The sequence below is a fragment of the Canis lupus genome, chromosome 12 (genome assembly GCF_011100685.1).
Source record: "Canis lupus familiaris isolate Mischka breed German Shepherd chromosome 12, alternate assembly UU_Cfam_GSD_1.0, whole genome shotgun sequence".
Classification (NCBI taxonomy): Eukaryota; Metazoa; Chordata; class Mammalia; order Carnivora; family Canidae; genus Canis; species Canis lupus.
Window position 1 is genome coordinate 18,392,614 of NC_049233.1, and position 12,601 is coordinate 18,405,214.

A 12,601-nucleotide genomic window follows, 5' to 3' on the forward strand; every position below is an offset into this window, starting at 1 on the left:
TCACCTCCATCTAGAATAGTTGTTCCTTATCTCTTTCCTAGTGAAATTTTCTCTTTCATTCAAGAACTTTCTCAAAGGGATAGATCTGCTCCTCGTTCTATAAACTGGAATTGATTTCTCTCTCTAAACTTTTATAACCCTTGTTTGTATCATTTACATATAATAAAGTAATATGAGAAAAAATGGATGTCAGTATACACACATCAGTTCTTCTCTTCCTTGAGGGTGAACATTATTTTATTTTTATATGATGTCTAACCAACCACATTTAACATTCATATTTATAGAAGTGTGAGTTCATTCAAGAGGATCTCAGATAATGATGATTATTACATTACCACTGAGAACTTATCCATCTGATGAATTTTATTTTCTAATATGTAATCATTTTTTTAATTGAAGTATAATTGACACATCTGATTAATTTTAACCCTTTAACAGTAGCCAACTTGGAAAGTTCTACATTTAATCCAGCAATGTTACCGCTATTCTAGCATTTGTGAATAATCTGAAATTTAAAATATTTTTTTTTTATTTTACATGGGTACCTGTAACACATAATGCAGTACCTGGCATATAGTAGGTCTGTCAATAACTGTTAAATGACTAAATGAACAAAGAAACATTTTTGATTACCTTTTTTGATATGTGGCTCAGCCAAGTATCTTTAATAATGGCAAATGTTTGCCTTTTGATGATGGCTTCTCCTTTTTGAAAATATCCAATAATAGTGCAATAAGTTTGGTGTGTAATATTAGTAATCAAGTGGATTAAAGCAATTTTAACCACAAGAACGAGAATAATAAAGAGATTGATTTTTTTCCAATTCCAAAATCTTTTTAACTAATTTTCCAGGCACAGTATTTTTTTAGTCATAATTTATATTAATTCCATTAGAAACATATCTAGAAATAGTCTGTCTCCGTTGTTGCCTATTTTGTAGTTTGATCTGCTATTTCAATGATACTACTTAAAAATTTATTTCTCTGTGGAGCGCTTGGGTGGCTCAGTCAGTTAAGCTTCTTATGCTTGATTTCAGCTCAGGTCATGATCTCAGGGTCATGGGATTGAGCACCATGTTGGGCTTCCCATTCAGCAGGAAGTCAGCTTGAGATTCTCTCTCTCTCTTTCTCTGCCTCCCCCCACTCTCTCTCTCAAATAAATAAAGTCGTTTAAAAACCTACTCCTTTGTCTGTTTTTTTCAATGTTATCTGCCAATATCTGAACCAAATTAAGTAATAAGGCATATGTATTTAAATCACACCACATATGAAGTCAGGATTGGACACCATGGTTGATCAGGCTCTGTGAATGCATGGGGTTTCCAAGTGGGAACTGTGTATATGATTCAATTGAATTTGAGACAAATACTTCTTTATATAGCTTTATGTACAACTAGGGAAGATATTATGACAAACTGCCCACTAACATGATTTATAATAGTCCGTTTGGACAGTGTTTTTCTTCCTTGCCCCTTACCAAACAAAATAAGGACAAATGATTAAAGATGTACATGTAAAAGAAGTTGAATTCTAGATTACATAAGGAAAAGAGCAAATCCAGTGAGATTCAGAAGCAGCAGATATTTAGGATAGTTTATATATAGTCCTGTCTGCAAGAAGAGTGACGGAATAAGAATCCTCTACAATTTATAGGGATAAAATATTTCCCTTTCAATTCTTTTCAGGTTCTTTTATTCTAAAATGAAAATAAGAAGCAGTAAGACCTATATATAATCTGGAGGATATCTGTTTTACCTCAAAAGTACTCAACATTTCATCTGATCATTAGCTCTGGCAAAATATATGCTATGTTATTTTTCTTTGAACCTCTGCCACAATCTTTGACATAATTCTGTAATGTAGTTGGCATCTAATTCATTTTTGCTGAAATGAACATTCTAGCTTAAAATATTGTGATTAGAAGTATGTTTTAATTTAGAAACACTGAAATATTAGATGATGGAAACTCAATGCTGCTTCTTCTCACAGTCCAACATTCCTTAAGAGTATTCCATAGAACACTTTATATTCATTCTTCAACAAAACAAAACAAAACAACAAAAAAAGATGGCTCTGCAGTCAAACAAACTATGAAATTTAAGTATCTCCCTTAGCTATTCATAGTTTTGGCCCAAAATACCATTGAAATGTCCTAAAATAAAGAGATCAGTATAAATGTTTTATCCAAGCTTTTCCAAAAAGAAAAAAAAGAAGGTTTTTTTGATCCTGGAAACTCTTGCAAGGAATTCTTATTAACATTTCACAAACATTCTGTGGCATCTACTTTGAGAAAGGCAGCCAAACATCCATTTCTGAAATACATAGCTATGCTATTTAATCTAGCCTTATGTAGTCTAGAAGAATCTAGAGGGGTATGAAGAATTTCTGGCTCATGATTTGCATAAGCTTGTGTTGTCAGAGTATTCTCCTTCAAGGACTCCAAATGATTGCATACTTCTGGTTTGACTGCTCAATGGAAATCACGCCACAGATGCTGTGCTGCATTAAGGCAATTCTGTCTCTCTTCCTCTACTATAGTTAAGAAGACTTGTTGGCTTTTTTCCACATTCTGCTCCCATTCACAGATGAGCATTAGAGAGAATTTGGAAATGGAAGGCCTTTATGTCTGCTGTGAACAGGGTCAATTCAGTGTGGCAGCTGTGAGCTGGTGACATAGACTTATATTGACACAACCCACTTTTTTGCTGCAGAATCACAAAGTGAAAGCACCCGGGGCTCTTCTGCCGTTTTCAATAAGATACGAATTTTTCTCTTCCTTGTATTAAGCAGAGATCTGTCATCTTGACTTGTACACTAAATGGTCCATTCTGACTGTCTTGCTTGTGTCCAATCCCAGCCAGAATCCAGAAACATGTGTTAACATTCGGCATGTTTGGGGGCTAGTTGGAAGGGCCTGAGGCAAGACTCCCTGATGCCTGCTGGAGGCTAGTCAATAATCATTAGCCCTTCAAGTGGTGGATGCCCAACATAAACTGTATTTATTTATTTAAAAAAAATCTTTACTTTAAGCCACAGGGAAAGGCATTTTAGAGAAGGCAGTTTCTCAGCAGTTACTAGATTGTAATAAAGACACAGTTATGAGGGCGGGGAGGTACAGAGGGGACTGTTCTCAACAGAAAGAATGGGAAAGTCATTGAAATAAATTAATTAGACTATGTATAGCAATGCCACTTAGAATGTTCACAGTTATTTTTTCATAACCAACTTTCCAAGTTCCTCCCTCGTGCCAAAAAAGGTCTCTTTGCAAAGGGGAATCACCACTACACAAAATAATACATCAAGCTCTTGTATGAACAAAGCACTCCATTGGTTAAATTAAGAAAATAGATATGATCACTGGCTTAGTGCTTTCACTCTGAAAGAGATAAACTGAAGACATTACAGTTCATAAAAGAATATACAGAAACACAAACACCTTTTTAAATATTGGTCATATCTAAGTTAAATAAAGTATCTTTTATATAGCACAACTTTATTTCAGTAGTGGAATGTGCATATAGAGCTTATTAGGTGGGACATGATGTATTTATTGCTGTGTTTTACCTCTTTTAAAATCTCTCTCCAAATTCTAATGCTGATACTCATACTACACCATCTATGAGACAGGGAAGCCCATCAAATGAGCTTTGGAGCACACGTGCATTCATTAATCCTTTAATTAAACAAAAACCATGATTCTCTATTTTGAACCCAGGCTCTGTGCTAGGAAAATTCCTCCTAACATAGAGACTACCATTTTCAGGCAATAAAGATAACTAACAATGCAACTATAGGAGTAATTTTCGCAAAGAGTAGATAAATATTAAGAATCTCAAATCTAAGCCCATTAATTTGTTGACTTTTATATAATTCCTGCATAATATAGGCATCATTTTTAAACTCAAGAATATGAGTTATTATGCATTTCTCCTGACCTACTTTTTAGGCCCTTACTCAGGTATCATTTCCACTTGAAGCTTTGCCTAAAACATATTCCCTGAAGAACTGACTTTCTCCTTGGACTTTCATTGAAAAGAAGTTAACTAGAAGGAAATAAGGCAAAGATTAAATACAAGTATCCAGGAGGGAGGCTCCAAGGACTCAATATGAGGGCAGAGAGTCAGAACTGCCACTGGGCTGAAGCCAGGGAAGAGCCAAGCACTGTGCAAAATAAAGAACCTTGGAGGAGAGCCATAATCTCTAATCCAATCAGTGTTTACTTGAAGCGTCAATATGCAAGGCAGAAATACAGAAGAGAAATACTAAACAAGGCAGAACAAGGATTATCTGAACAAGGGAATGGGACCTAAAGAAAGGGAGTGGATAGATGACAAATAGACTGAGTCTTTTGTGTGAAGCTCTCAGCTCCTTCTGGTGGTGGCATTAGATTATTATGAATACTGAACTGGTAAAAATAAGGAAGACATCATCAAAAATACAGGTAAATTATAGTTATGGATGGCATTAAAGGCAGATGTGAATATTACTTCCAGTTTCCACTAATTTTTATTTATGCTACTTTAGGCAAATTGCCTAACTTCTCTCAGAGTCTTAAGGTTCTTTATCTGGAAAATGATAATCTACCTTACCTCACTGCCTATGATATGATTAAATAACAATGTAGATAACATGAAAAACATGGTGATTAGGATATATTAGTATGCAGTAAATGGTTAGCTAGTGCTGTTAATGTTTTGAATTTCATACTAATAATATTGTAGAAGAGCTTTTATTTCCTACAGACATCAGTGGCCAAGTGAGAAGGAAATAAGTATTCTAAAGCCTATAGTCAAGTCAGACCTAAGAATAGCTTTGGATTTTGGAATTCATTCATTTGCATTTTCTTTTCTCCCCTTAGCTGTGAAAATATATAATGACCCTCATGGTCAATATAGTATGGAGACACACATATGTGGAAAAACATAAAACTAATCAGATAGCACATTGTGCAGTATAGAAGAGGTGGGCCTGTATCTTAAGGCCATAATACTAAAATGAGAAACTATCCAAAATCTACAAGTCCACAATATTTGGGGGCCATTTCATACAACCTCCACTGTATTTAAATGACTGTTGCTAGACTCTTATACTTAAACCTGACATATGAAGGTAAAATTATTGAAAATTAAAATCCTCTGTGCTCCATTTGACTCACTTCAACTCTAGCTCATCTATGGACAGAAATTCCATTTTTCTTGAATGTCATTATAGAAAAGATATTCTAGTTATTTTTTAACCAACGTGTTTTAAAAGGTATTATAATCAGTCATGAATTAGAGTTATTTGTCTTCCTTCCCTTAGTAGAGTGGTTTGCATAGAATAAACCACAATTTTCACTGGATGAGTTAATAAATAGGAGTGTGTAGATAGCAGGATCCATCTCTTATTCTTTTTTATATCATCCTTCATATGGAGTCTGACATATAAAAAAGTGTGAAACCTATGAATTTGAATCACATAATTATTGAATTGTTGCTGATTTTTCTTTCTGGCACCTTAACTTTTGTTTGATTTCAAGATTCCTATAATGAAGTCCCATATTTTCACCACTACACTTGAGTTCCTCCTCCAAACATATCTGGATCTAGCATGGTCTTTCTTATTTTGGTGACAAATTCCAAGTATATCAGAAAAGTATAATTAAAATCTCTCCTTTCATAAACTGTTACATGATTTGCAAACCAATCAGTGTTTCTAAGTTTGAATGAACAGCTCTTCTGCCATCCTAAAAAGTAACTCCTTTTTCTTTAGCTCTTTACAAACACACCACAAATGCGCGCGTGCACACACACACACACACACACACAGCATACTGCCTGAACTATGGAGCAAGAAGTCATAACCTGAAATCGACCTTGGCCAATTAGAGTGCTGTTAATATAGATGTGTTTTGTTGATCCACTCTCTCAAGGAGTTTTTAGGAAAAACTAAATTGCAGCACATTTATAATTCAGCATTATTTTCTCAGATTAGGATTGTTTACCCCATGTGTCAGAATGGGATTTCTAACAGAATAGAAAACACAATCAAACATTTTCTCATGGACACCATACGGAAGCCCTGCTGGAGACAAACCCAACTGAAAGCTACAGCATCAGATTCAGAAAAATCCCTTCCCAAAACTATTTCCAGAAGCCAGGAAGTGGAGAGAAAACTGTTAAAGAAAAATACTTTATCGGGGTGCCTGCGTGGCTCGGTCAGTTGACATCCAGCTGTTGGTTTTGGCTCAGGTCGCGATCTTGGGGTCATGGAATGGAGCCCCATCTGGGGCTCTGCACTCAATGAGGAGTCTGCTTGAGATTCCCTCTTTTCCTCTCCTTCTGTCCCTTCTCTCTCTGTCCCACATTCTCTCTTTCAGATAAATAAATAAATCCTTAAAAAAACACATTTTGCAATCATGTCAAAACATAAAGCAATGATTCTACTTAGAGGGGCTCTCTTAGTTTGTAATAGCAATTCCAATTCTATTATGCTAAATAAATTAGAATTTACTGGGGACCAATAAAACTAGAGTCACAAAAGCTAGGTTTATGTTTAAGTAGTGCCTGGGGCCCCTAAAGAGTGTGAGGAGAGGCATTGAGGGAAAGAGGCAATGAGTGCCTTCAATATAACAGTATGAAAAAATATATATATAACAGTATGTGTGTCTCATGGACAAGGATTAGAAGAAGGTGTGTGTGAGTAGAATTTCTGTTCAAACCACACAGGTCTATGAGGCTTCTGCAAAGCTTTCAATATCTCCAGGTAGACTAGAACAGATTATGTTCACATTTTCTAACCTTTCCTCAGGGCATTATCATTCTACTGCCTTTGCTTGCTCCGGACTTCAATTTTTTTTTTTTTTCTTTCTCTGTCACTTCTTGCCTCTTCAGTTCTATATCCAAGCAGTTTTTCTCACCAAGATCCAGACAATCTGTCCCAGATGGACCACCCGCTAAAATGCCCCCTAGCTCAGCCCTCTCCTCCTCTCTGTCTTATGGACTGCATTGCCGGGTAGAAAGAGATAAATAACCAATGGAGCAGAACTGCTCATTTGCCACCCACTGTGGGAGTTCAGTGTTACTTTTTTGTTTTCTCATCTTATAGTCATTTGTGGAAACTTCCTTTGTGTGGATCGTTTTCTACTTTACTTTGATGTGGGTCAGAACCCCAAATTAAGTGGCCAAATATCCCAAATACTCCTTCCTCCAAACATGTCTACAGAACCCAAATCAGACAATAGTACAAATGAGGATGAACAAAAGTAAAGATAGTAATACCTTTATTCTTATCTGAAGTTATCTAGTCAATACATAATCATTTATCTCACCTTTGTTACTTTTGCTGCTCTGGTTTCTTCATCACAACATCAAGAAAGGACTTTTCATCCTGACTTTCAGTGTGAAGACCGAGAATCACATTGTAACTCACATGTGTAAACTGCCTCAGTATTTCCAAGAATCTTTATATAAATTACTGCCTCATTAAAGATTAGAATTCAGTAGGGACAACCTATCCCAACTTGTCATTTTTCTCCATATTTTTCAATAAAGCAGAAGATGGCAAATGTTTTTTGTACGCATCAAATAAATATTTTAGGCTTCGCATGACATCCTGTCTCTGTTGTAGGCTAAAAGTAGCCACAGACAATACATAAACAAATGCAAGTGAAGTATTACAATAAAAATTTACAAAAGCAGGTGGAGGGCTAGACTTGGTCAATGGTCTATTGTTTGCCAACCCATGCTATAAAGGATTTGTTTACTAATCTTTAAATATATCTTGTATTTTCCCATCTTTTCACACTTGTAATTGGCTGTTGCTTAGCCTATTATGTACCTTTGCACAAACTAGAAAAAGGAAAAATGTGCCTCCTCTGAGATATCAATTTTGATAGAGACCAGCCCTTTGGGAGAATGAATTAAAACAAGTTTTTAAGCTCCTTCAGGGTTATGGTCACATCTAGGTATCCCACTATAAGGCACTTTAAAAAATAATTAATGTTGCTGATTTAATAAAGATGAAAATTATAGCTTCAGAAATACCTTATGTCTTTTGAACTTAAAACATTAGAACATTAAGGGCACCTGGGTAGCTCAGTCTCCTGAGCGTCTCCTTTGGCTCAGGTCATGATCCTGGGGTCTCCTTTGGCTCAGGTCATGATCCTGGGGTCCTAGGATCAAGTCCTGCATCAGGCTTCCTTCAGGGAGCCTGCTTCTCCCTCTGCCTGTGTCTCAGCCTCTCTCTCTCTGTGTCCTTCATGAATAAATAAATAAAACCATTTTTAAAAAATTAGAGCATTAATCCTTATGCATCTAAATTATTTTCTAGCTTTATGTTTACAATGGAATAAAAAAAATGATTGTAGCAATTCACAGTCCCTAAATAGTAGAGAGAACAAAGTAGTATTTTTTTTTTTTTTTTAATTTGCAGCATCTGAAACTTTTCCTTTGTTTAGAGATTCCTCCTCCAAAAGGATACTGGTGAAAGACAAAGCTTGTCTCCAATATAAAACACCAACAAACCAGACTATTTTTTCAAGTCTTTCCTGCAGCTGGCATGAAAATGTGACTACACCTCATCAATCACAGGAATTCACCTTGGACTTTGGACCTGGAGCCTTGTGACAGGAGAGGGGAGGCATTGGAGAACCACTCTTGAGGTCACAACAGTTATACCTAGGGTTCAGAGGTGGTCACTAAGCCTACAGAGTAGGTAGTAGCCTCCGCAGACAAGACCTCACCTATGATTTTATCTGTGATTAGATTCTGTTAGTTTCAGGGATCCCTGGGTGGCTCAGTGGTTTAGCGCCTGCCTTTGGCCCAGGGCAGGATCCTGGAGTCCCAGGATCGAGTCCCGCGTAGGGCTCCCTGCATGGAGCCTGCTTCTCCCTCTGCCTGTGTCTTTACCTCTCTCTCTGACTATCATGAATAAATAAATAAAACCTTAAAAAAAAATTTAGCTTCTCTTGTTTTACTCATTATGTGAACATTGTTTTCCAGCCTTCTGGATACTTTACAAACTCCTTAATAATTTTCCAATACATTCCTTTTTTCTGATTAAATCACCCAGATGCTTACAATTAAGGATGTTGGTTGATACAGCCTTTTCCTCCACATTTTCACCAATAGATGTGATAGCTCTTAAAATTTTACCAATGTGATAAAGAATATATATATATATATATATATATATATATATATATATATATAATCTCATTATGGGGATAATTTTTAGTTTCCAGACTGACTCCTAGAGCAATTAAAAGTGTTTCTTTATCAATTTTTAGGCATTTACATTTCTTAGGACTGTACCTATTTATTATCTCTACCCAATAAACTTTACCATACTCTTTAATATCAGATTTCTTATTTTTCCTTACCTATTTTCAGGATATTATTTATAATGTGGATAATACTCTGTTAAATTTTTTAATTCTGGAATTTTTTTGATGCATTGTATGAAGAGACACTCAAAGGGGAGGTGGGGGTTATTATCATTACATAGTTGACTAATTATATCAACAACATTCTTAGACTTTTTGTCCTTTCTCTACTTCTTTATAAAATTGAGCAGGTTTCTGTTTTTTGCTTTAACAATTCTAAGTCTCAAAGTGTTTATCTAACAGAATACTAATTTACCATATAATTTAATAATTCTCTAATTATGACATTTATCTCTATTCAGTGTGACACACGATGCATAACTGGGAAAATAAAGAATGAGAGATACTTTTAAAGTAGTAAGGGTAGCAGTTTAGAACTGAATACATCTTATTTATTATTTCAGCTGATAAGGCACAAAGTCCTGATAATAGAAAGTTAATTATACTAGAACTTAGTCAATGAAAGAATCTGGAAACAACAGAAACAATAAGACCCTGAAAATCTACATGAAGGATTTTGCATGTAAGGATGCAAGGATGGAAGTCTTAAAGACTACTGAGTTTCTTGTCTGGAAGGCTGCAGAGAGAAACTTAACCAAAGGTCTCACATGAAATAAGTGGACAAAATTCAAATGTTGCCTAGTAAATTATCAAGGATTAAGAAAAATATAAAGTCTAATACTAATATACATGAGCTACTGGTTGAGAGATTATGGGCCCAAACTGAAAATCATAAAACATTGTTGATTCAGTTAAAATTCTGGAAATGCCCAACTAGGGTGTGATTGATTCCCAGAGTAAAGCAGACAAAAGTGATAGTTATGCCAATAGACTCCAACAGACACTGTCAGGAAGTTGGTGGTAGTTCAAATAACTTCACACTTTGCATCTGTTGATAAATTTTACCTTATGAGTCACTATCATTTCATCATATTGGCCCTTCAGAACTCACCTATCCAGAAAGTCTTACATGTGAGAAGCAGCTCCTAAGCTTTGACATACCCACCTATGACCACTCACTATGACTGTTTGGCTTAAAATTGTAATCTTGGAAGGTCAGTGATTTGTTTTCCTATCTCTTGAGATGCTAAACAAAAGATACCAAAAATATGAACTTTAACCTTTTTATATATTGTGTTTTTTAATATTGTAGCATAATTTGGGGATGACATTCTCAGCATAAGAGCAGTTACATGGGAAAATACTTCCTCTCTAGCTTTATTTTGTAATGGGCTGGGGTAGGAGTTGAGGACATATACTAAGTAAATATGACTTAGTATTGACAGATTTTTATTTTTTTATTGACATCTGAGATAACTAAAGGTGATAGCAGTGATTTAAGCAGAAATAAATCATTATTTATCTAAGCATAAGTAAACAGTGATCTAAGCATAAGGAAACACTGAAGCAAAGAATTACCTCAGACATTCTGTGAAGATAAACTATATTCTTAATTTGGTGGGGAAAAGTAAAGAAAAGATATAAAATTCTAAGTTTTCGGTAGAAACATGGTCTTTACTGTAATATTCCAATACTAAGAAATAAGCTTACTACATGATGAATAATTACTGTCTCAAGAAACAGTTTCCAAAGGCAATTCAAAAATATGCCTAAATAGATAAAATTACAAATATATTCAAGACAAAAATAATAAACGTAAAAAAAATATTTTCACAACTTTTAATTAGAGCAGAATGAAACTTGGCAGCCTCATCTGGGACACTTCAGAAAAGGAGGTCAGTGCCCTAGGATGAACCCAGTCCCTGACTGACAGGTCAGAGTGTTTTTGCTTAATTAAACCCATGGAGGGAAGCCCTCTTTGGGTTTATGTGAGGGATATAGAAGAAACATAAGAATGCCTTTCCTTACTATACTTGTATGATTTTATGAAAGGCTGCTTTAGATACATTGCATTCAAGACATCTCCATTTCCACACCCCCAGGCACATACTTATACTAGGGGCCAGATATGGAGAGAATCTGGCAGAAGGCATTGCTTGAGTCTGTTCCCGTTACCCTGATAATTTGCTTTTTTGCAATACTTGTAAACCGTCAGTTTTAGCTTTGAGAGGACACAGCCCACCCACTGAGGCAAAGTGTTCTTTTCTTGACTAAGCATATGCCTGAATCTTGGAGAGAATGTAAGAAGAGGTGAAAAAGGCTCCACAGTTAAGAAAATAAAGAATTATTTAATGTTGAAAGACAAAATTTAGCCTTTTGAATACTAAAAGCTAAAACTTGTATCTACGTGATACCCAAAGAAGAATGCCAAATGGCTATTTCACTTTTCCATCAATTCTGTCCATTCATTTATGTGTGTATGCAATTAATTTTTCTGTCCACCTACTGAATTTCAGGCATATATTGGTCTTTGGTGATTAAGTGGAAAAGAAAGACAAAGTCCCTGTTCACATGGATCTTACAAGTGTGAAAGGACTGCCATTGAAAAACCATTAAAAAAAAATCTCATGTAAGTTTCACATTAGAATACATTAGACCCTATGTATAGACATTCAATCTTTGGAATCCAGTCATTTGGATCCATTTGATGTGAGACTTAAGGTGCAAATGTTAGTATTTGTTGTTGATGATGAAGTCATCTGGGCTGTCAGAGGATAAGAGCCAGAAAGAAAAGGCCTAGCTTTCCTCTGACTTGGTGTAACTCTCACCTTCCTGGGTAAAGGAAACATAAAATGGGCACTGGGTAGCCCTGTCTGCTTGGCCACTTGATTTATCCTTTGCCCTGTATTGTCAGATTAAATCTATTACCCATGATCACTAAACATACATGACTGCTACAACCAACCTTCCAAAAGTCACATTCCTTCTAAGTCACCCTTACTGGAGCTCTCCAATGCTGACATTTTCTAATCAAGAAGATGTATGGAAAGCAAGCAGACAAATAAAATGAAAAAGTAATTACAGATCCATCAAAGGGCACACAAATAGGTTAACAGCTAGGAAAGCAAAGGGAAATAGTTACTTTAATTAGAGTAAGCAAAATGGTCTCTCACAAAAGGTGACATTGAAACTAACAAGGATAACAAGCCTAACATTAGAAAAGCTAGTGAGATCTTTCCATTTAGAGGAAACAGCTGGTGAGAAATACCTAAAGCAATGAAGACTGCATTGGTCCTAGGAATAGAAAGCAGGTTAGCATAGCAAGAACAAGGGAATTAAGAGAAGATGGTATAACAAGATGTTGAAACATTAGGCAGAAACCAGATCAATTGAA